Genomic DNA, 24,876 nt, shown 5'->3' with positions numbered 1-24,876 from the left:
AACCTTATTATAATACAGCTCTTTATTACATAAATTTAGACACATTACCTGTCTATTCCTAGTTTTGTGATATAATATTTACAGATAGAAAGGCTGATGTAAATATAGGGAGTAGCGCCAAAAGAGTGTGTGGGCTCTTCCCCCCAGCCATCATTACAGAGGGATTACAGAATCCTGCCAGTGCAGGGAGAGTTCACATCTCCCTTCCACGTTTATTTCTCTCGTGAAAAGAGCTTCAATCCTCTTGAATGACAGGATAAGGCCTAGCTGGGGGAGTCATTTTGTATACCCATGTGCAGTTCCAAGAGTACTGGGAAGAACCTATTTTTCCACATAAATGTTAGCTAGAACACCAACTTTTTCCATCCTTTTTAAAGATTTGTAGGTTTAGGTTTTATTACAAAAACCAAAAAACACATTAAAAAAACCAAACACATTAGAAAAACTTCTGCTACAATTTCCCTTATGAGAAACTACAGTCACTCTATACACAATTGACAAGTTAAGAATGCGTGTGATTCACAAACAAAGGAACTAGAATCTGTAGTTTCTGATGCCCAGTGAGAATACTAGGTCAAAATCAGATATTTCTTGCCCAAGTTTAATGCACAATGAACTCTAATCATATTTAAATATGATTGTAGCATTCCTATCTAAGGTCATTGAGATTTCAAGCAGAGAAAATTCAGGAAATACGTAATAGCACATGCAACATTTCAAATGTAACTTTCACGAGAAAAAAATTTAATAGAAAAAAGCTGTAGCTGTGTGATGGTTTGTGATATTAAGTAAATGATTTTGTATTTCTTCACACAAAAACACATTATTGCTGTGTAAAATTAGTTCCAATTTTTCTTTTCTTTTTTAGTTAAAAATCTTAACACGCCTGGTTCTTGGTGTGTTTCTGTATGAAGGAAAGACCTTTGACCTTTGGGGGTTCTAATTTGAGAATCCCAGTGTCCGATATATTAGAGAGGACAAGGCCTACGAGAGTGGCCAACCCTAAAAGTTCAGAATCAGAAGTAGGCAGTTGAATCCTTGGGGTGGCCAGCCCCAGGGTAACTGGCAACCTTGGCAAGAGTTGACTTTGTGCCTGCCTACTGCAGTGAGGATACAAGTTGAATGAACACTAATGGGGGGGAGGAAACACTTTACCTCTACCCATTTTAGGTTGTCAGCTGGGACGCTAAGAAGATAACACATTAACAAAAGAAAAACAGTTCATTAACTAACACATGCAGTGCACATCACCCAGGAGAAACCTAAAACGAAGAGTGGCTCAAAGCAGTAGCTTAGAACTGCGATCTATACAGCATCTTCGACAAAGAACAATAAATTGGTAGAGAAGTGACAGGACAAAGGAAAGCAGTTTTAGGCTTCCAAGGGCGGCAAACTCTAGGAAGGTAAATACATGGGAAGAAATTAATGGAATAAGATTTGTTTGCAGATTCCTCTGGTCCTCATAATTTGGGGTGACATATCCTGGCTTTACCTGGCTCTAAGGAATCCTTGATGAACCAAGCTATAAGTTATTGGTATCTGAGTATTAGAGTAACAGGTGAAAAGGGTACATGGGTCATTTCATTAGAATGTTTTACAAAGATGCACCCTTATTTTATTCTGTTCTTTAAGCAAAAGTTTATGCAAAAGCCCCATCCTCTAGAAGACCCTACAGTATGTCTAGAGCCCTGTAGAACACATCTTTAAAAAAAAAAAAAAGGAAGCAGTATTTCTCTTTATTAACCCTTAAGAGCATTACCTCTACTATTAGGAATAATGTAATACCATCTCATTCTTAGTATATATTACAATCATTAAATATAGATGAACACATAAAAATACAGATACTGCACGGTGATTTTGTCATTTGGGAATAAATCTGTAGAGTAAGTCAGAACATGCATAAATCATTTATATCTTAACTGTTCCTTTATACCTGAACAAGTTTTCATTGAGCATGCTAATAATTTTCAAATGATGTAATAAAAAATATGCTTGCAGTATTTGGCTGAATTACATTTGGGAACAAGAAGCTAGCTGTTTCACCTATTTCAATACTAGTATAGTCTGGATCATATTATACATGTATAGAAACTTAAAAGATCATAAATTTCCCATGAGGAGACATTATTTAGTCTGTGTCATGATATATATTTGCAAAACATTTTAACACTGCAAACATTAGAAGTTTCAAGATGGGGCACTGGAAAAAGTTTATACTCTACTACAATGATGCTGGGTACTTTTCCACAAGGCCTGTTAATGTCAATCAACTGGAGGTGGGAGTTTACCAATGAATTGCTTGATATCCATCATTTCCTGGTGACATGAACTGGGTTTTGAAGGTTACATTGACTGGATTTACCAATGTTTTTAGCTTTTCTACAGCAAGAAAACCGACCATTAGGGCAACTTAAGGGGAGTAATCTCCATGGTACTGGAGAATAGAAATATCTCTATTAGCACCACTGATAGAACCCCGTGGAATCCAAGCCCCCAGTGGAAGTCAGCAACTGTGCTGCCTGCCAGTTACTGCTGAGTGGTAACAGCGGTGTACAAAGATAAAATTCCCCCCTAAAAAAACTACCCAAAATAGGGCTTCCCTGGTGGCGCAGTGGTTGAGAGTCCGCCTGCCGATGCAGGGGACACAGGTTCGTGCCCCGGTCCGGGAAGATCCCACATGCCGCGGAGCGGCTGGGCCCGTGAGCCATGGCCGCTGAGCCTGCGCGTCCGGAGCCTGTGCTCCGCAACGGGAAAAGGCCACCGCAGTGAGAGGCCCGTGTACCGCAAAAAACAAAAAACAAAAACTACCCAAAATAATAATGTTAAAAGGAATACTCTTCTTCACCTCTGCTCTATCAAAGCTTTTACATTTTCTGCTAATTCCAGGTTTATCCTCCTGTGAATCTAGTGAAAGCCCAATAATATAGCCATTTAATGTAACAGGCATAACTGACGCATGTAGGTAGATATACTTGAAATGTGAACTTCTGATACCTGTAAAGCCTTCTTGCCCATCCAAGCCCTGTATCTCTCCATCCACCAGGAAAATCACCACAGCGGCTGCCTTTCCAGGATGAGCAGGACAGGAAAGCGAGCAGACACATCAGAAGCTGAAAGGAGAACGTGGTCCAGCCAGCTACAGCCCATCTGAAGAGCACAGTTTAAAAATCATGGATCATGGTCAGTGGTTTTCAATCTTTCTCCCATATTAGAATCCCCTGGAGAGCTTTAAAAACACACTTGACTGGACCCAAGGTTGTTGATTTCATTGGTCTGGGTGGTAGCTTTAGTACCTGGATTTTATGCCCAAGGTCCCCAGATGATTCTAATTTGCAGCTAAATTAGAATTCTGTACCCCTGGTCTAGAAGAATGGTTCTTACACTTTTGCTTGCATCAGAATCAGTTGCGGGGCTCATTAAAGCAGGGACCCACCCCCAGAGTCTCTGATTCAGTAAGTTGGAGGTGGAGCTCCATGATTTGCATTTCTAACAAGTTCCCAGGTGATGCTGTTGGAGATAGTCAAGTGACCACATTTTGAGACCCACTGATCTAGAGTAATGCTATCCAACAGAAGTGTAACATGACCCACATATGTAAAGTTTTCCAAGTAGCCAAGTTTTTTAAAAAGTAAAAGAAAAAGGTGAAATTCATTTAAATCATATATTTTATTTAACCTAATACTATATCCAAAATATTTGTATGTCAACATATTATCAATATAAAAATTACTGAGATGTTTTACTTTTTTCATTTGTACTAAGTGTTTGAAATCTAATGGGTATTTTATACACACCATGCATCTCAATTTTGACACCAAATTTTTATCAGAAGTGCTTTTTCTGTACTTAAGAGTTTATAAAATTTAGTTGAAGTAGTAGATGCATATAACCAAGTTGCCACAAACATACTTAAAAGTTTTTTTGTAATGAAATTGAGTTTTATATTTAAATTAAAATCAGATAAATTTCTTTGCCCCATTTGAAAAATTTAAGACTATTTGGTCTACTGAAGGTTGATCATTAACATTACCTACCTGTTTCTACCTGTTTGTGTAGGCAGTTTCCATATTGGTAACGAATTGTGTTCCTAAAGTTCCTATGTAAGTCAATCATATTGCATTTTTTTCATAGAAATAATACAACAAATGCTTCCACAGTAGCCTTTAAAAGCCCACTAACACATAATGGCTGAAATATCATACAAAGAATAAAAGAGTACTTCCCTGAAGTTTTTAAAACATATTTCTGCATAAAATGTCTGACAAGTTCCAAATCGGTACTCCATGAGTAGAATTCTCTTTCAATATGCCCTGAGAAAATAGAAGAGCGATATAAAGATTTATTTCTCAATAGATATGAACTATGTCACTTTCTTTAAAAGGCAGAATCAATTACAGTCACATCTGGTTTGAAATAATAATTGTTTTATCTCACTGCATAAATAAAAGACATTCATACAACCTGTGCCTTAAAAAAAAATCACAGAAATATTTCCAACTGCAAAATATAGTTCCTATTTTTATACTAAAATTAAAAATAAGGACTAGTTCTAAATTTAAGTCCTCTGCTCAAAATTCTCCATTGGCACCCACCTCACTCATGATAGAAGTCAAAGTCATTACATGGCCTACAAGGCCCCATAGGAACTGCCCCAGTCCCTTTATCTCTGTGGCTTTGTTACCTTTATTTTCCTCCCCCCTCTCCCGCTATTCTAACTGACTGTGACGGCCTTACCTTTCCCCAAATAGGAGAAGCACATTCCTACCTCATGGCCTTTGCTCTTGCTGTTCCTTCTCTGGAGCACTTGTCCCTCAAATATCTACATGGCTCCCTCAATCCCTTCAAGTCTTTGCCCAAATGTCATTTTTCATCTGGGGCCTTCACCAGTCATTCCATGGAATCCAGCAATCGCTATTCTTCCTTCACCCACCTTCCTTACTCTCTATGGTTCTTCCTTACTTAATTTTTCTCCATATAACTTTTTATATTTAAATATAGAATGCAATTCACTTATTATTTGTTTGTCATCTCACTACCATGACTACTAACTTGTCAACTCCATGGCAGTGGAGGTTTTATATCTTTTGGTCTTTTCTGCGAAACCCAACACTTCCATGTTCCAAAACTCCACATAAACAACTTTTCTAACTTATTTCATGATCTATTTATTTATACACACATTTCTTTCACATATATATTTTTTTATGTGACTGTCTCCTTTAAGCCTTCTGAATAAAGGGAATAGATCCCTTCATCTTTGGCAAAAGATTTATCTGGAAATAATTAACGAGCCATCAGAATTGGAGACAGAAAATTCATTGTTGCAATGGTTGGCACAATAGCCTTTCAAATAATCCTCAGTTTTCAAATCGTTCTTGAAAAATTCACGTTTACTCTATTCCTATAGAATTGCATAAATCTGGCTGAGGCTGTTCTCTAAGGAATACTCACTTGGATTGTACAACTGTATAATGTTTTATCATCCTGTACAATTATATCTACTGTCAATAAAGTATCCATTCATTAATGGCATGTCTTATATTATTTAAAACCTAAAGTTACATCTATTATGAAAAAGATCCAGTTCAGTATTTTTGCTATTCAATTTCATTGAATTGAAATTTTACTACTTCCTTACATTTGCTTTTTATCAATTAATCTAGATAAAAACCAACCCCCAACACTGTCATGGATAAATCTGTATCATTGCTTCCAAGTGCTTTTTAGTATAGCAACTCTGTCATTCGTTGGTATGATTTTTTAAATTCAATTTATTTAGACCAAAACAAAAAATGAAAACACTTCACCCATTTCTCCCACCTCTCCCACCCACCTCCTCTGGCAACCACCAATCTGTTCTCTGTATCTATGAGCTCGTTTTGTTTTTCTTTTTAAGATTCCACGTATAAGTCAGATCATACATTATTTGTCTTTCTCTGTCTTACCTACTTCACTTAGTACCATGCTCTTAAGGTCCATCGAGTTTGTTGCAAACGGCAAGATTGCCTTCCTTTTTTATGGCTGAATAATTCCATTATATATATATAATGTGGTATATATATATAGATCACACTTTATCTATTCATCCATCCATGGACAACTAGGTTGTTTCCATATCTTAGCTATTGTAAATAATGCTGCAGTGAATGTGGGGTGCATGTATTCTTTTGAGATAGTGTTTTGTTTCCTTCACATAAATAGCAAGACGTGGAATTGCTGGAGCATATGGTAGTTTTATTTTTAATTTTTGGAGAAAGCTCCATGCTGTTTTCCATAGTGACTGCACCAATTTCCCTCCTGCCGACAGTGCACGAGGGTTCTCTTCTCCACACCCTCACCAACACTTGTTATTTGTTGTCTTTTTGATAACTGCCATTCGAACAGGTATGAGGTGATATCTCATTATGGTTTTGATTTGCATTTCCCTGATGATTAAGTAGTAGGTTAGAATACAGAGTCTGGAACCATAATTCCTGGGCTTCTATTCCAGCTTTGCCATCTCCAACTTGTGTGCCCTTGTTAACTTACCTCCCCTTGTTTCCTCAGATGATTTAGCCTGACTAGTGATAAGCACTAGATGAATATTTATCAAATGAAAACCAACAAGATGAATAAATCAGGCACACTACTCTATGAACTTTTAAAAAGAAAACACTACCCGTCACCATCACTAGAAGAAACTGGAGTGTCCTAAGGACATGATTTTTAGTTAGAATTTCAGCACTTAGACGTTTTGGCATTTTAGAAAGCAGAATTAAGTGACTTGACAAGAGTTGAGTATTAATTCTGTAGGCTTATCTAATGTACTAGATTCTTCTTGTATTTTTTACTCTTGTAACAAAGTAAATATTATTTGAAGTCACTTGTTTTTGTTTAAATTTCGTGTTTTTAAATTTGGAGATGAAGGTGCTTCAAAATATAGTTGAATCCCTGGAAGTTCCCCTGATTTGTTAGTTTTTCCAAGATATCACCACAGAACAGCTTCCATAACACATCATTTCTCTACCCCAGTCAATTTTTTATGAGTTGCATGCTACAGCTGACCACTCTCATTGGCCATTATATCCGCACTGGTCCAAACCTCTTCCCTAGACTGAGGAGTGGTAGAGCTACTCAGATTCTATGGGAAGCAGGGAAATTATGTTATGAGAAATTTGGAAAAGCTTGTAGGGTATTCCATTTATCTATCGGTATGTAACATATTACCCCCAAATTTAGTGGCTTTAAACAATAATAACAATTTCATTCTCTCTCATGGTTTCTGCACGTGAGAATTTGGGAAGCCTCAGCGGGATAGTGCCAGCCCAGCATCTCTCACGTGGTTGCAGTTAAACAATCAGTGAAAAGGGGGTAACTTAGAGTAGCTGGAGGCTGTCCAGGCACCTCTCTCTCTCTCTCTCTCTCTCCCCCCCACCTCTCTCTCTCTCCCTCTCCCACACACACACACCTCAAGTACTCTCTGGTTCTCTCCCTGGGGTCTCTCACTGTGGGCTAATTTGGGTTCCTCACAGCATGGCAGCCTCGGAGCAGTCAAACTGCTTACTTGGAGGCTGAAGGCTTCCAGAACAAGTATTCCAGGGAACAGGGTAGAAAAAGTGCTTTTCCTTTTGCTTACCTAGCCTTGGAAGTCACAGATTGTCACTTTTCCATACTCTCTTGATCCAGTCACAAAAGCCTGTCTCAATGGGAGGAGTGCCAAAGCCACACTGTAAGAAGAGCTTGTACGATAGGAGATTTGTTGCAGCCATTTGGAAAATACAACCTGCCACATAGGAGTGTGAAAAGATCTATTAAAATGTTTGTTCCCATCACGTTTTTTAGATACTAGTTCATCTAAAATATGCAGTGGGCAGTACACTTGATACAAAGTATTCACACCAATATAAAATGTGCATAAGGAAACAAGAAACACGTATTCTAGAAAAGCAGCCTAGAGGGAAAACTATAATTCAGTTTAGATACAGACCCCCAACCTTTACTACATCTTCAGTGTACCAGGTTTTGGAGTCACCGATGATGATTCTGAATATTACAAGATTTCAGAGTGCTTTCTAAATTGTTTTCAATCTGATTTAATGAGGTATATTTTCTTTCAATACTTTGAAAAATGACAATACATAGAAAATATATATATTAGTGCCAGAATATTAAATTAGCCATAATGCACTATTCTATAATACCTTAATTATCTTAAATAGTTAGGAGGTTACTAAATGAGGCTAGTTTCATAGACTGCTAACAAGGAGCAGTGAAAGAATTACATATTAGAAACCAAAGACATCTGGGCCTGTTGGAACCACGTACTGGTTTAGTTTTAGTAAGAATACCATATTAAAAGTAATACTGAACACTGAATGCCGAATGGAGTTTTCTCTTTTTTTAATTTGGAAAGATCTGCTCCCACACTGTTGATGGCTTGTTGTATTTTACAGTTCTGTAATGTTTGAAGTTTGTATAATTACTTTTACATTCAGAAAAAACTTTAAAATGTGGAACATACCCGGGAGTGTCTATAATCATAAAGCAGAAACTAACACACCATTGTAAAGCACTTATACTCCAATAAAGATGTTAAAAAAAACAAAACAACCCAATATACTGTAACATTTTAGGAATCTCGATTTTTTTCTTTTGTTCCGAAGGTAATTTAAGATGACAATTTTGGCATATGCTGCTTTACAGTGTGGATACTCTAAAATCTCTGCTTGCCAGGAGGCACTGAAGCCAACCACATAATGCAACTCGGAGACAGGGAGGATAAATTTCATAATACCCTCCTCCGCCAAACACCTGTGTGGATCCACCCTCCTCTTCTAACTTTGAAAAAGCTGGACTAAAACCAAACCAAAAAAAAAAAAAAGATTAAAATTTAAAGTTAAAAAACTGTGTAGAAATGTAACCATTTTTGTAACACTATATATTGAATTTACCATTTAATGCAGACTCACCCAAATAACAGATTATCATGGAATTTAGTTAACAAATAATTGATTTCCAAATATAACATGATGTTAATAGCAGTTCTGTAAATGACAATATTATGTGGCTTTTTTACTTCTTAGTATCTGCTTCATGTTTTGAAAAACTTGCTTTTAAAGTTAGAGAAAATACACATTAAATATGATTGAATTTCAAATAAAGTTTTTCAATCACAAGAAATGTTTCCCCAAAAACTACTTAAATTTCTCCTTTTAATGAATAGCGAGTAAGCGCTTGAAAACTGCCATTCATTTCTGACACCGTGTTAAACTATTCGCCTGTATAGCTCAAACAGATGTTATAAAAAGTAATGAATCAAAAAAATCACACCCATAAAAGGGCTAGCCTTATTTGGTTGCCTTACTTAACTTGAATTTTAAGAGACAGAATATTCTGTGTGTTTGGAGATCAACTCAAAACACATCGACCTTGTTAACATGAAGCTCGCGGGCTGTATCTAGTGGTCAGCATCCAGTGACTGCCAGAAATACAACTAAGCCAGCCTTAGGCACCAACCATCAATCTGTAATGTCACCAGAAACCTGGCATTTCAAGTCTAGTCCTAAACTGAAGCTCTAATACCGTGGCAGAGCTCCAGACCTCCTGGTTTATGGGAGAGGGAGAAAATGTGTATGAAAGGTTGTACTCAGGAGAGTTATACAAGAGGTTCATTCATGACACATGAAGAGACTTGGGAGAAAGCACGTAGGCCAGGGTGGAACACTAAAATAAATTTTGCTGCAGTGGAAACAGCAAAGACATGATCTAATTTCTGAAGGAAAACTGGGAATTTGGGGGCAGGAGAAAAAAATCGTATAGATGCAGCAGGAGAGTTATTAAGTCACAAGTCACTGTGGGGTTCTGAAAATAACCAGGCTTAAAGGGGAAAGGTAGGGATGGGGCGAGGGATATAAACCTTAGATGTAATAGTGCATTTCCAGCCCTGTGCTTATTCAGATTTGGGGGATAGGTATTCTTTGCTAGAACCATACGCCAAAAATGTTGGAGGAAGCAACCAATTACCTTCCCTGTGCTCTCCGCCCACCCCCACCCCACCCCCCAGCCCCGGACAGCCTGTTTATCATCTGTGGCTAATTGAGGTTAAAAGGTGGATTCTGAGAGCACTTTCCTCTCCTGCTGCGTCATGCAGTGAAACTAGGCTTCGGAAAGATCTGAGGCCATTATGCCCTTACCATTGTCTTCCTGTGGTGGAGAATAATAGCAAGGCAGGAATCAAGTTCTATCAGGTGAGCCGGACCTGCACAAAAACAACAAATAATTCCCCACTCTCCCTCTTCAGCCCTTACCTTGCCTTTCTTTATGCTTTACTAAACCACTACTGATGCAATGGGAAAAAAAAAAAAACAGGGAGCAAAAAATGAAAAGTCTATGCTGAGCAGAAAAATGGAGGAAACTTCTGGAACACAGGCCAAGTTAGAGCAAAATGATACAAATCACTGTTAAAAGGAGTATAACAAAATGCCTTCAAGCTTTTGGAACTAAGTTCAGAAACAGCTCTACGTTTGTCAGAGAATAAATGATTGAAAGTTGTACAGGTCATGTCCCAGAGTTGATTCGTACTTGACTTGTTAGCCCTGTCTACAGGGAAACTGATACATAGTAGGAGAAAATACAAATATTAAATCAACTGGACTGTGTTATATATAGTTTTGCTTGCAATTTTCCTGATAATATCTGTTGGGGAGACATTAAATCTATCTCATGAGAATAAAAGAGTTTTTTAATTACAATATCTTCCTCCAATCTGTATATATTCTTCATAATAGATCTGTACATAGCAAAAGTAAAAGGGCATAAGAAAAAAGTCCTATAAATTTGAAGCCTTATAGTAGTTTCTGAACATTTAAAGAGCAGCAGAGAGAAGCACAGTATTTTAATTTTCTTGTACCTCTTGTACCTAATGATCCCACTTTTTCATATGCCCTACTCCTAGCTCCCACATCTTAAGGAAGACACAGCCTTACAATATTTTTCAAAATTACCTGCTTTAAAACCTTCATCAAACTCAGAGGAAAGAGCTATTTCTTCCCTTAGTGATACATTTTACTTGAATTTATGTTCCTTTTGTTTCCCAGCTCTACTCCCGACAATCTTTATGATCTATAATATTCTTACAGGAACTAGAGTACTTAATAAACCCAGCCTAAACTTGAAATCTCCTTAGAGAGATTCCTTTTAGAAATTTATAAATAAATATTTACCACACTCCAATTATTTTAAAACCATCAGTAAATATAAATTTATTTATAAACATAATAGCTACATGTTTTTTTCAGGTATCTCCTTATTTCTATACAGTCATTTAATGAAACTATCAAATCTATTAGTTTTACAGTATGGAGGTTCCTCAAAAAACTAAAAATAGAATTGCCATATGGTCCAGGAATCTCACTCCTGGGCATATATCTGGACAAAACCATAATTTGGAAAGATACCTGCATCCCTAAGTTTACAATAGCCAAAACATGGAAACAACCTAAATGTCCATCAACAGATGAATGGATAAAGAAGATGTGGTACATGTATACAATGGAACACTACTCAGCCATAAAAAAGAATGAAATAATGTCATTTGCTGCAATATGGATAGAACTAGAGATTATCATACTAAGTAAAATGTCAGACAGAGAAAGACAAATATCATTTGATATCATTTATGTGTGGAATGTAAAATATGACACAAATGAACTTATCAATAAAACAGAAACAGACTCACAGATATAGAGAATAGACCTGTGGTTGCCGAGGAGGAGGGTGAGTCGGGGAGAAATGGATTGGGAGTTTGGGATTAGCAGACGCAAACTATTATATAGAGAATGGATAAACAACAAGGTCCTACTGTATAGCACAGGGAACTGTATGCAATATCTTGTAATATACCATGATGGAAAAAGAATATATATATATATATATATATATGAATCACTTTGCTGTACACCAGAAACACACTGTATTGATAAATCAACTATACTTCAATAAAGTAAATGCTTTAAAAAATCCATCAAAAATTAAATCTATTAGTTTTCTAATAGGTTGCTAATATTTCTACCCATTCAACTTATTAAAATGAAACAGAAGTTAAATGCTACAAACAAAACTTAGGGGGGACAAAATGTTTTTGGAGAACCATAAAATTAGATAATTTTTAAAAAATGAGTGAACTGAGATCTTAGTAAGGATAGTTCTGCTGGATATATGCTCCCCTTACTATGAAATACTACTGATTTATTGACATCTACCCTAAAGGCCATTTTAACATTTTAGTTACAACATCAGCGTCTTCCTGACAGTAGATAAGGTAGTTCTTGATGTATTTTGTTGTCTATTAATGTGTAAGAAGTTACCAAAAAACTGACTGATCTAAAATAACATTTTTATCTCACAGTGTTTGTGGGGCAGGAATCTGAAGGCAGCTTAGCTTGATACTCCGGTTCGGGGTCTCTCTCAAGGCTGTGTCAAGGTGATGGCCAGGGCTGCTTTCATCTCAAAACTCGACCAGGGAGGATCAGATTCCAAGCTCACTGAGGTGAATGTTGGCAGGATTCAGTTTCTGGTTGGCCTTGCTGGCTGTGTGGGACTCCACACAGGGCAGGGCAACCACAGCAGCTTGCTCCATTAGAACAAGCAAGAAGAACCGGAGAGAGAGAGAGAGAGAGCACAGCACGAGCTTCCAAATTTCAGGAGCGACATCCATCGCTTTTGCCCTGTTCGAATCTTTAGAAGCAAATCACTAGGTTGTCTACACTCAGGGAGAGGAGATTGCACGAAGTGTGTGAATACCAGGAGGTAGGTGTCTTTGGGAGCCATTTTAGAGACTGCCTACCACACCTGATATGGGAAATTCTTTATAATTCCAGAGCTTTTTCAGATCTCAACGCTTTTGGATAACAATTTCCAAGGGTTAGTGGGTTTTATTTTAATAAAATGTGGTCTATTTTGTACTTTAAGATTTTTTAAATGGGGGGTACGGAGATATTTCTTATAGGAATTTTAAAATAATTGCCTAGTTTTCACTGATTAATGCTATATCTGAACATTAAATATATCAAAACCACTTTTTTGACTAAACAAAATTAAAGCGAGTCAAAATGAAATAAGTAATATAGTTTTCCAAAATATGCTTCAGTATTGAGCTAGATAGTATCATGGAATATAGCTTGTTTGACACATCTGTCATTCATAACTCTCATTTTACAAATAAATTAAGATAAAGGGCCATGATAGGTGGACATTACAATTGTTTCCAAAAAATAAACAAATCCATAAAACAGTCTAGTCAATTCTTTTTAAAAACCTCCCCTTCTCACTTGGTCAAGGGTTCTCAACCAGATTTTTTTGTTTATTTATAGATGTGAAAACTTGATGTGTTTGTGCATTTTCTGTAGAAGGAGTTAATAGCATTCATGAGCTTCTCAAAAGAACAAGAACCATTGTCCTAGGCAACAAAAATTTAGGCACTGAATTCTCATACAGAGTCTCATGAATTTGCTTCATATAAACACAAAAAAAAGTAAAGCAAAATTATTGAATTTTCTTTTAAACTGTCCATTTCACCAATGTAACTAGTGTTGAGCTCCATATTCACTCAACAAATATTTATAGAGTATCTACTAGATGCCGGCCACAGTTCTAGGCAATGGAAATACAAGTCCCATCCTCAGGGAGTTCACATTCCTGAGGGTAAGGGGGTGGAAGACAATAAACAGTAATGTATACAATATTTGGTGTGATAAACGTTGTGGAGAAAATAAGCAGGTTTTTCCTGAATTCTTTCAAGCTTTCATGGAAATATACAGTTCACCGTAAATCAGCCCTTCTGATCTTTCATAAAACTTTTTTAACATCAGTAAAATACACTCAGTTCAGTCCAGCGAATATTTATGCAGCACTCACTATGGGCTGCGTATTGGGCCAGATGCTGGAGAAACAGAGATGGACATGCTTCTCTGCGAAGTTTATATTATGGGCTTAGAGGGATCACTTCCTCTAGGAATCCCCTCTGTGATCATACAGTAATCTGGGCATACCTTGATTGTGCTTACCTCCAAGTCAAATCTGTTTAAGTGTATCTCTTTGCTGCTTGATTATGAGCTCTTTGAGAGCAAGACATACATTTCATTAATCTTTGAATGCCTAGTGCTTGGGGCATGGTAGTTCAAGAAATGTTTGTTGACCTGCACTTGAAGAGACAGAGGGATTGCACATGCCCCAGGACTTTCTCTAACTTCTATTTTAAGTAGTAAGATGCAGACATTTTTCCTCCCTTAGGTTTTAGTCAAAATCAATGAATGTCGTTGATATGAGATCTGTTAAGACATAAGAAATGTCTTCATCAAGACCATATGCTTTCTTTCTAGGGAAACTGGTTAGAAAGACATTGCTGTGTTTTATCAACCAAAAACCGTTCTTCACCTCAGTCCTCTCCCCCTTTCCTGACCTGAGCCGATGGCACAGCTCCACCCATCATGTTCCATCTCAGCTCTTGCCCTGAGATCAGCAAGTGACCTGGGAGATGGAGAAAAGAGGATAATGTTATTAAGGCAATGAACTGATCGTGTCTGCTTCGCTGGCAAGTTTTAGAAAAAAGGCACATATTAAATTTTCCAAAACAGGAATCAGATTCAAGTGTCAGATCTTCAGGGAAATAAAGGGACAGATAAAAATTCAAATCAAACTGAACTTCTCAAGGTCAGTGTGTACACTCTATCAAAACAATTATTAAAATCATGTAACCATTTCTCTCTGAATAAGGATGAATTCTCTGCCCACACCCAGCAAATTCTTTTTTTATTCTAAATTTTTGTCAAAGGCAAATGCTTTCCCACACTCAGAAACGCATTCTTGGTCCTCCGAGTATTCATTTTATGCCAAGTTTCAAAGTTTTAATTCTAAACTCTTTAGTTTAGTTTTTGAAGTATACATTATAGCACAAAAGAAAATTTTTTTGTTTGATTCAGTTAATCATTATTTCCATGAATTCTTGAGAAAATTACTTTTAATCTAAGAAGTAGAAATTCCACCAGATAATCTCATTTTTTTGAGAAGATAACAGATATGAGGACATGGAATCAAAGGCCTGCATCCTCATTTTGTTGCTACCTTCCTGTATTGATACAATTAGTAATATGTTACTATGGCCCAGGAAGAGTTGGGTTTATATTAACAGTCCTAATAATAAATTAACAGCCCTGTATCAGCCAGGAGAGAACTCTCTAATAGAATGACACAGTGCTCTGTCATTGTCTTTTTTCTTTAACACTCTTCAACGTTTTAGATGAAACTGTAGCAGGCATACCTTTTAAAAAAGTAATGTAAGATATATTTTTTATAATGTCTTTAAATTATAATAATAGTTCATGCCTAATATAGATAATTTAGAAAACATGGATGATGGAGGAAATCATCCCTTGTGGTGTGACTTTTCTTTCTCATGGGCAAATTATATTTCTTGAACAAATTAGCATGGCTCTGAAATTTTTTTGTGTTTGCTGGATGCTCATTTTATAGGCCTAGCAACATATTAACTTTTTAATATTAACATATTAAATTTATGAATGACATGGAGAATGGAAGCATAGCTAAGATAGTAGAGGAGAGAATTAAGATTCAAAACCTCTCCACAGTATTGTACACCAACTATACCTCAATTAAAAAATCTGAAAACAAACAAGCAAAAACCTCTCCAAGAGGTGGGAAGAATTAGATTGAAACTAACAAGATAGCAAAAGTAAACCACAGAGCTCTAGTACAGAAACAACCGTGTGGCATAGGAAGGGCACAAGGTGTCCAGAGGGGAGTTCCTGTGGAAAAGACCCAGTCCTTCTAGCTGACGACAACTTAGTATTGGGCTATAGTCACTACAAAAAAAGATAATGCAAGTTTATGTCCCAGGAGTGAAGTACAGAATCCAGGTGAAAGGAAGAGATGCTGTCGCTGTATTCCATGTCGTTTGGGCTACATCTGGAGTATTGTTTTCATTCTAGGTTTTAGTCAAAAACCTAGACTATTATTTAATTTTTTCCCTATAAACTTGGTTCATTTAATTTTTGTCTGCTAGTCCGTTTTTTCCCACTAGAATATAATTTCCCTGAGAATAAGGTCCCTTCAGCTTTGTTCACAGTTAGATACTGTAGCTTGAACAGTGTTCCTATAAATATTTATTGAATGAATTTACAGAGAAGCAGATTTGGGCTTAACAGAAGAAAAACAAATTTTTTTCTGTGGGGATCAATCACTGAGCATACTTTACATTAACCAGTTTTGTCTTCATAGTTTGTCATTAGCTATTTTTTGAGCACTTATATGCCAGAAATAGGCAAAGAAGACAAGGCTCAGAGAAGGTAAGTAACTTTGCCCCACCTCATGTTGTTAGAACTGGGATTGTAATCCAGCCTGTCAGGCTGCAAAACCAGTGGGCTTTATACTATACCATAAACAGAACAAGGTTTTTATGATGAGTTTCCCATCACTGGTGGACTTTACGTCAAGGTTAGATGACCATCCATCAGGGTGCTAAGTTATACTAAATAATGGATTCTTTCATTGGGTGGGATATTGGATTAGATCCAACTGTAAGAGTCTGATTCCATGATGTAATTCATCATGGGATATTATTCTACAACAGGATTTCTTTCTTTTGGAAATAACAAAAGAGAAAGTTAACCTTTTCTGAAAGTGTTGCTTGGAACCCAAGAATGTGAATTTACACAATTACTGAGACATTATCCTTTATTCCTAGCTGGATGGTATGGAACGTGAAATATATTTGTGTTTCAAATGTGATAATTCCTTAGGAAAAAAACCCCAAATCTTTGAAACTATAAAATGGAAAGTTTTCAGTAAAGTAAGAAAACTGTGTAGTAATCTCATAAACTGTTCAGGGTGAATATCTAAGCAGAGCTTATATAATGAACTCTGAAAAGGAGTCAAACAATGGAAAAAAGGAAACAGACATTGGCAATGTCCCAGGAGTCATTCTTGGAAAGAATTAGTCTACCTAATACAGTATTAGCATTAATAGGATTAGCTGATACTATTACCTTATACCTTGAATATATTCAGAATCATGGTTTTTTTTTTAATCAAGTACTGAAGTTTTTTAAGGTGTCAATGTCTGATGAATATTTCATTAATCAGAAATGTTTGCCTCAGGTGTTTGAAAGGAGTTACTTTTGGATTTGTGGACAAAAGATATTCTGAAAAGAGATTAGTTATGATGCAGAGATAAAACAATAAATCATGGCCTCTAGAAAGATCATAAGTGACTAACTTTGTGAGAGATCTTTTTCAGAAATCTTAAGCACTTCCCAACCTCCCAATTTTTTGCTAATTCTTTTTGGTTTAGCTTTTTAATGCTCGTAGATAAGGATATTCCTAGTTAATTTTCTTAAAAGGTTACGGTGATTTCAGCAGCTATTCATGTGAAATTAATATGCTTCTTAACTGATATAAAAAATTGAGTGAAGGCAAGTTATAATGTATTTGCAGAATACAGAATATTGGCCTGTTTAGTTGATCATTCCAACATAAAGGTGACTTGTGGTATCCAAAGGAATCATGCAATGGTTGAAAGTGAAGAAGTCAAGTGAATTCAGTAGAGGAGAGAGGTCAGGTGGATGAGAACTAAAAATGGATTTACAAAACTGGATTTTAAAAGTCCTTTTCATATGTGCACCTGGCATATAGAAGTAGCCTGGCAAATGTTAGTTTCCTTCCTTGCTTTGTATTATATGTTCAACTTCTGGCAAAGGAAACATAGTTGAATAGTTGTGTCTTACATCACACTATAGTCATGACCCTGAAAAGTTTAAGTTGAAATTGTATACATTAAATATCTTAACTGGATTATTGGGATCTGCTTTAATATTATTTGTTAACAAGGTATAACCTTATCATTTCTACATTGTGTCAATCTGAGTTGTTTTAAGAACATTTTGCTTGCAGTACACATTTTTAGCTGTTGAGAAATGGGTCATATCTTCTTGGCATAAGATTCAGAATAAAAAGGCAGTATATGACACCTCCCTATTCAAACCGATTATGAAATAAACTGCTACAATTCATTTATTCTTAAGTGGCAATGTGATGGGATCTGAGACAGGGGTTCCACTATTCTACTTTTTGTTGAATACAACACTCCAGTCTTGAATGAAAAAGAGTAAGGGTAGGTCATTCAAAATAATTACTTTTCATATAAACACCCTGGTCAAGTTATAAGAATTTTACTACCTCTTGAGGCCACTTATCACTGTACAGTTCCCAAGAGAAAATTAAGACGGAACTATTGAAAACAAGTGAAAATACATAACAGTAATTAACAGTGGAGAAAAAGCCAACTCAGGCATAGGCGAGAACATCGTATGTGGGAGAAACCAGCTGTGTGACCATAGCTTAATAATGTGGAGTTCCTGATGGCGGGGCCTAGAGCATCTTCACTTCAGACTAAGGCTAACTGCAGTATGCCAAGATTTGCCAAAAGCATTCTCTTTCCCTCATTATACACGCTACTCCTTTCCTCCTCTGTGTATCCCACATTCTTAATTATATAACTCACTCTCCACAGAAGAGATAAGTTTTTTAAAAACATATAATATATAAAATCATGTTTTTACACCAGAGGAATCTTCAGAGTATGGATGTTCTGATATAGTATTTTTCTAGTTTTTGTTTGCTTTAATTCTTCTGAGGAAAAGAGTGCATCAATAACATTATGCAATAATAGATAATATTAAATGTCTTGAGAGTAACTCAAATGCTTGCAATTTCTTTTTTTTTTCAAGTTAAGGAATTTAGCACTTTTTTTTAACATCTTTATTGGACTATAATTGCTTTACAGTGGTGTGTTAGTTTCTGCTTTATAACAAAGTGAATCAGCTATACATATACATATATCCCCATGTCCCCTCCCTCTTGCATCTCCCTCCCACCCTCCCTATCCCACCCCTCTAGGTGGTCACAAAGCACCGAGCTGATCTCCATGTGCTATGCGGCTGCTTCCCACTAGCTATCTATTTTACATTTGCTAGTGTATCTATGTCCGCGCCACTCTCTCACTTTGTCCCAGCTTACCCTTCCCCCTCCCTGTGTCCTCAAGTCCATTCTCTACATCTGCGTCTTTATTCCTGTCCTGCCCCTAGGTTCTTCAGAACCTTTTTTTTTTTTTTAGATTCCATATATATGTGCATATGGTATTTCAGAAAGAAAAGAACAAATGCTTGCAATTTCTAATTTTAAGCTTTGGCATTTTAATTTGAGGCAATAAAAAGAGGAGATTGGTTCCAAGATTAAGTAACATCTTGTAGATCACAAAACAGCAAGAGCATCTGTGCGTTGTAATGGTGACGAACAATAACACACCTGCTCCTGTAACACCCACACAATCAAGGCCCTACCGCTATGTTCTAAACGGTGAAGACCCTGCCGCGATTTATTACATGCTCCCTGAAGGAGACTGAAAAGGAAACTAAGATTGTTGGGTACCTAGTTTACACTAAGCATTTTGCGAGGCACTTTTACATACAGTACCTGGCTTCATTCTTACCAGCATCCTGCAAAGTGAGTGTAAGTATCCCTATACTCCACTGATAATTCTTCCTTGAAGAATGATACAGTCATAGATGTTACATTTGATAGCATTTTTTTCTGCTGATAAAATGAGGGTGAGATAGATTTGGAGGTTACATTGCCCAATATGGCAGCCACTAGCCACGTGTGATTATTTAAATCAGTTAAAATTAAAAATTCAATTCCACGGTCACACGAACCATATTTCAAGGGCTCAGTAGCCACATGTGGCTAGTGGCTACTGAGTTGGACAGTGCAGACTACAGAACATTTCCATCATTGCAGATTGTTCTATCGGACAGTGCTAATTGGAGGCTTGCAACGATGAGAACAGATGGCAATTTTACTGAAGAAAACAGAAGTGGAGTTGATATACAGTTGAGTAATTAGATTTAATAGTGAAATAATTTTTGCTCAATGATCATTTATCATGTGACCAGGGACTAAGGTGGCCTTAACATCTCCTTCAGCCAGACTAAACTTTAGAAAGGCTTCTTCCTCATTCTCGGGCCCCCGTCCTCCCTTTTCTTAGATCACTGTCTTTAGAAAACTTGTAAATTATTTCTCTGTCCCTTTGAGATGCCCTTTAAAAACTCTCTTGCCAGTTTCACAATCCAGGAATATCTTTCTCCATGACCTGGGAGCTATCTCTTTAAAATGTAATCATCAAAGGAGACAGCACCTCTATCTCCCAGCTCCCTGGGAGGGTAGGAGCCTAAATTCAGTGGGTACCTTCTTCCAAGTTGCAAAACTACTTCCTGTCATAAAGGTATGAGGAGTTTATTTTTCCTTTGGATAAAGCCACTTAGCAAACACAGATGACCTATGACTTTCTCTAACATTCTCCAGCTCCCCCAACCCTTAAAAAACCTACCTTTCTCCAGTGAAGCTGGGTTCAGAGTTAGTTCTGACATTCAGAGTTAGTTCTTCCCTAACGCAATAGACTTGAATAAAGTCTTTCTTGCCTGTTTAACTTTGGTGCAATTTTGCTCTGAAGGAAGTTTTCAGAAAATGAAAATAGTCATTCAAACTACTGTCTTAGTTTATACTGAAAATAGTTTTGATATTCTTTTCCTAAGGTCAGCCCCCTGTTGAATGGTCTACCTAGGCAATCAGACAGTTATGTGCACAAGGTGAAATGGTTCGATTGCAAAGGTAAATACAATTCCAGGATTGAAGGGTACAGAATTACAGTTACATGTAGCTATGCCTGATACTGCTTCAATGCTACACAGACCTGTTACCCAGCTTAACTGCTGTACCATGAAAACACGATGGGAAAGGAGGCCAAGCTTTTTGATCTAGTTTGATCTAGGAATAGTTTCCTCTGGAACATACTCTTTCTTTAGCTAAACATCAAAGTAAGCCCCACCTAGGCTTGGAATGGTGGGGCTGCCTTCTCAGGTGGGTCCCTCCAGTGATCTGTTTCCACTAGGATTTTCAGGCCCAGCCAAGGCCACTTCCAGCCCAAATCTACACTCCCAGCCCTTCCTCCAGTTTATATTCTCTGCAAATTTCAAGGAATTAATCATCATGTCTGTTGGCTTCTTCTCAGCATTTTGCCAAAGCTGAATCCCTATTAATACAAAAACACTTCCTTTTCAGAGAGTAAATCCAATAGTTTGCAGAGAGACAGCTCTTTGAAGGAATTTTCTTTCCTTTCTTCATGACATGCCAGGGCATTTCCTTCCATTACCACCTGGGCACCAAAGGGGGGGGGCGGTCAGGAAATGTTGACTCCACCCAGCTCTGGTTCCTGGTTCACCACCCTTTTTTTTTAAATTAATTAATTAATTTGTTTTTATTTTTGGCTGTTTTGGGTCTTCATTGCAGTGTGCGGGCTGCTCATTGCAGTGGCTTCTCTTGTTGTGGAGCAGGGGCTCTAGACGTGGGCTTCAGCAGTTGTGGCATGCAGGCTCAGTAGTTGTGGCTCACGGGCTTAGCTGCTCTGTGGCGTGTGGGATCTTCCTGGACCAGGACTCGAACCCATGTCCCCTGCATTGGCAGGTGGATTCTTAACCACTGTGCCACCAGGGAAGCCCACCACCGTTTTAAAAAAAAAGAAAGCTAGGGATTCCCTGGTGGCGCAGCAGTTGAGAGTCCGCCTGCCGATGCAGGGGACACGGGTTCGTGCCCCGGTCCGGGAGGATCCCACATGCCGCGGAGCGGCTGGGCCTGTGAGCCATGGCCACTGAGCCTGTGTGTCTGGAGCCTGTGCTCTGCAACGGGAGAGGCCACAGTGGGTGAGAGGCCCGCGTACAGCAAAAAAAAAAAAAAAAAAAAAAAGCTAGATTTGAAAAGAGATGGCTTTTGTGGGTGGAGGTGGGAGTAGGGGTCGGCATGGAGGAATCACAAACTTTCATTAGAACTAAAGATACCTGCTAACGTAGAGATATACATTTCTGGTGCTTTATAATTTTCAGAAAGCTTTCATGTTAATTTTTTCAAACCTCCCAACAATCCTGTGGGAATGGGTTTTAATGTTTGCCCACTTTCCAGAAACGAAACAAAACCAACTAGGAAGCTTAGAGGCACTGAGCGGTAAGCAGAGCTTGTAGAAGAGATGTCTGCCTCTACCATCCCCACTTCTCACTGCCATTCTCTGTAACCCGTGGCAGTTTATGCTTGGGCTCCTGTCACTGATTGAAACTACTCCCTCCAATGAGTAGTATAGTATTCCCACGACCTCTTTGTGGAAATCTTTCAGTCCTTGTCTTCCAAGAGTGTCATCAGCACTTGACTTTGTGGGCTACACTCTCCTTGGTTTCTGGGACACCACACTCCTTTGTTTTTTCTCTTGCTTAACTAGTTGCCCATTTAAGGACTTAACTTCCTCTACCTCAGAGCTTTCCAACAGGCAGAAAGCAAAGAGGTACTGATTGCTTTACCCAGACGGTGCCTGGAAGTACAGAACCTCCTGGCTGATGGCCGTCATTACAAGCACTTTTATTCTGTTATCCTATGAAGGCCACTAAGAAGAATGGATCTGAAAGTGTGCCTCTCTCCTTCCCAGCAACACGGAACTCACTTCCAAGGCCAAGGTGCACATCAACTTTAGCAGCCCGAAGAGGGGAGTACACAGCTCAAGTTATAGCTGGCAGTGGTGGGGAAGCCAGGTAGGGAGCGGTTCCTTCTTATGGGAGCAGCAATCAGAGGACCAGATTCAGTCCTCAGGGATATTAGTGCCAACTCCACTTTTAGTAGCCTCCACGGTAGCTGCAGGGTGACCGTCCTAACAAGGCAGGCTTGTGCATCTAGAGAAAATGTGATTGGCAATCCCACTCCTGGGCATATATCCAGAGAAGACAATAATTTGAAAAGATACATTCACCCCAATGTTCACTGCAGCACTATTACAGGAGCCAGGACATGTAAGCAACCTAACTGTCCATCGACAGATTAATGGATAAAGAAGATGCGGTATATTTATACAAAGGACTATTAGCCATGAAAAAGAATGAAATAATGCCATTTGCAGCAACATGGATTGACATAGAGATTATCATACTAAGTGAAGTAAGCTTGATAGAGAAAGACACATATCGTTATGAAATCACTTATAAGTGGAATCTAAAAAAAATGATACAGATGAACTTATATACAAAATAGAAATAGACTCACAGACATAGAAAACAAAGTTATAGTTACCAAAGGGGAAAGGTAGGGGGAGGGATAAATTGAGAGTTTGGGATTAACATATACACACTACTGTATATAAAAGAAATAATCAACAAGGACCTAATGTATAGCACAGGGAACTATACTCAATATTGCATAATAACCTATAAGAGAAAAGAATCTGAAAAAAATATATATGTGTGTATAACTTAATCCCTTTGCTGTACACCTGAAACTAACACAACACTGTAAATCAACCATACTTCAATTAAAAAAGAGCAAATTTGATTGGATTCAAAATTCACTCTCATGAAATTTACTATTACATTTGTCAATGAAATTTTAAAAAAAAAAGGAAGGGCCGGGACTTCCCCGGTGGTGCAGTGGTTAAGAACCCACCTGCCAACCCAGGGGACACCGGTTCAATCCCTGGTCTGGGAAGATCCCACATGCCGCGGAGCAATTAAGCCCGTGCACCATGTGCCGCAACTAAGCCTGCGCTCTAGAGCCCGTGAACCGCAACTACTGCAGCCCGCACGCCTAGAGCCTGTGCTCTGGAGCAAGAGAAGCCACTGCAACGAGAGCACGCACCGCAACAAAGAGTAGCCCGGGCCTGCTGCAACGAGAGAAAGCTCGTGCACAGCAATGAAGACCCAACGCAGCCAAAAGAAAATAAATAAATAAAAATAAAGTAATAATATTAAAAAAAAAAAAGGAAGGGCCGATGGATTCCTTATGTACAATATAATTTTAACCATCATAAATTTTTGAGTGGTTATAAAAATTTTTATTACCTATTTGCATGAACATTTCTCACCATTGGTAATAATCAAGAATATGAGAATCAAATTCCCTGAGCAGAGGAAAAAACCATGTCTGTTTTAAGACTAAATGGCATGTATTATCCAGAGCCCTGATCCTACCCTGTACCAGCCGAGAGGCCCGAAATCCAGCAACACCTCCATCTACCTCTTCACTGATTTTGATTCTCACGCCTAAGTGCCGCAAGTCACAGAGCCACCGTGTCCAGTTTCAACAGAACTGTGCCGCACAGGAGGACCATGGATTCCAAGGGCGGCAGGCCCCTGGCCTGGAGCAGCAACAAAAGCACCTCCAAGCAGGGCTACTCCAGTTCTGGAAGTCCCTGTGATGCCAAGTTGGTAGAGAAAAACTTTGCAACAGATATGAACCTAAACTTCCCAAACCTGTCAGTGATTGGGCTCTGCATCCTCTCCTGCTGACAGTGGCCAGGCTTAAGCTGCTCCTGACGCCGTGGCTGTGGTCCAGCTGAGGTCGCCAAGATTGCAGACTCTGTGGGCCCCCATGCCCTCCCCCATTCCTTATCAGCCCCTCCTCTTTCCCTTCAAGCAAATTCTCTGCCTCCATGAAGGAAAAGGCTCCCTCTGCCTCTCTGGCCCCACTGGCAAGGCCACCAATTGGATCCTACCGGGTATTTGTGATGAAGGTGCTGAAGATCTGCCCCAAACTGCTGCCACCCGATCTGTTCCCTCATTGCTGCTGTCACTGCCTCACATTCCCAGCAAAGGCGGGGGCTGCTGCGGCCTCTCCCGGCCATGGAGAAACCCCCTACCCCTCCCTAGAGGCTGCTTCTGATGGATGACGGATCCCCAGTGGGAACTCTTAGGCTCTAGCTCCTGGAGAATGTTGTGAGTTTATATTTTAAAAATAGCG

The 24,876-nt window shown here is 38.4% G+C and overlaps 1 long non-coding RNA gene across 1 annotated transcript; it reads right to left on the bottom strand.

Moving 5' to 3' along the window:
• Nucleotides 1-7,506: 7,506 nt before the first annotated feature.
• On the bottom strand, nt 7,507-14,508 carry LOC125960656 (uncharacterized). Its single transcript, XR_007470544.1, has 3 exons — nt 14,441-14,508; nt 10,176-10,240; nt 7,507-7,765 (listed from the first exon to the last, which is right to left on the bottom strand). It is a non-coding gene; the product is annotated as an uncharacterized LOC125960656 (long non-coding RNA).
• Between the last annotated feature and the right edge of the window lie 10,368 nt (nt 14,509-24,876).

Source organism: Orcinus orca, chromosome 12 (genome assembly GCF_937001465.1).
Source record: "Orcinus orca chromosome 12, mOrcOrc1.1, whole genome shotgun sequence".
NCBI classification, from domain to species: domain Eukaryota; kingdom Metazoa; phylum Chordata; class Mammalia; order Artiodactyla; family Delphinidae; genus Orcinus; species Orcinus orca.
This window is presented reverse-complemented; position numbering and strand designations above follow the sequence as displayed.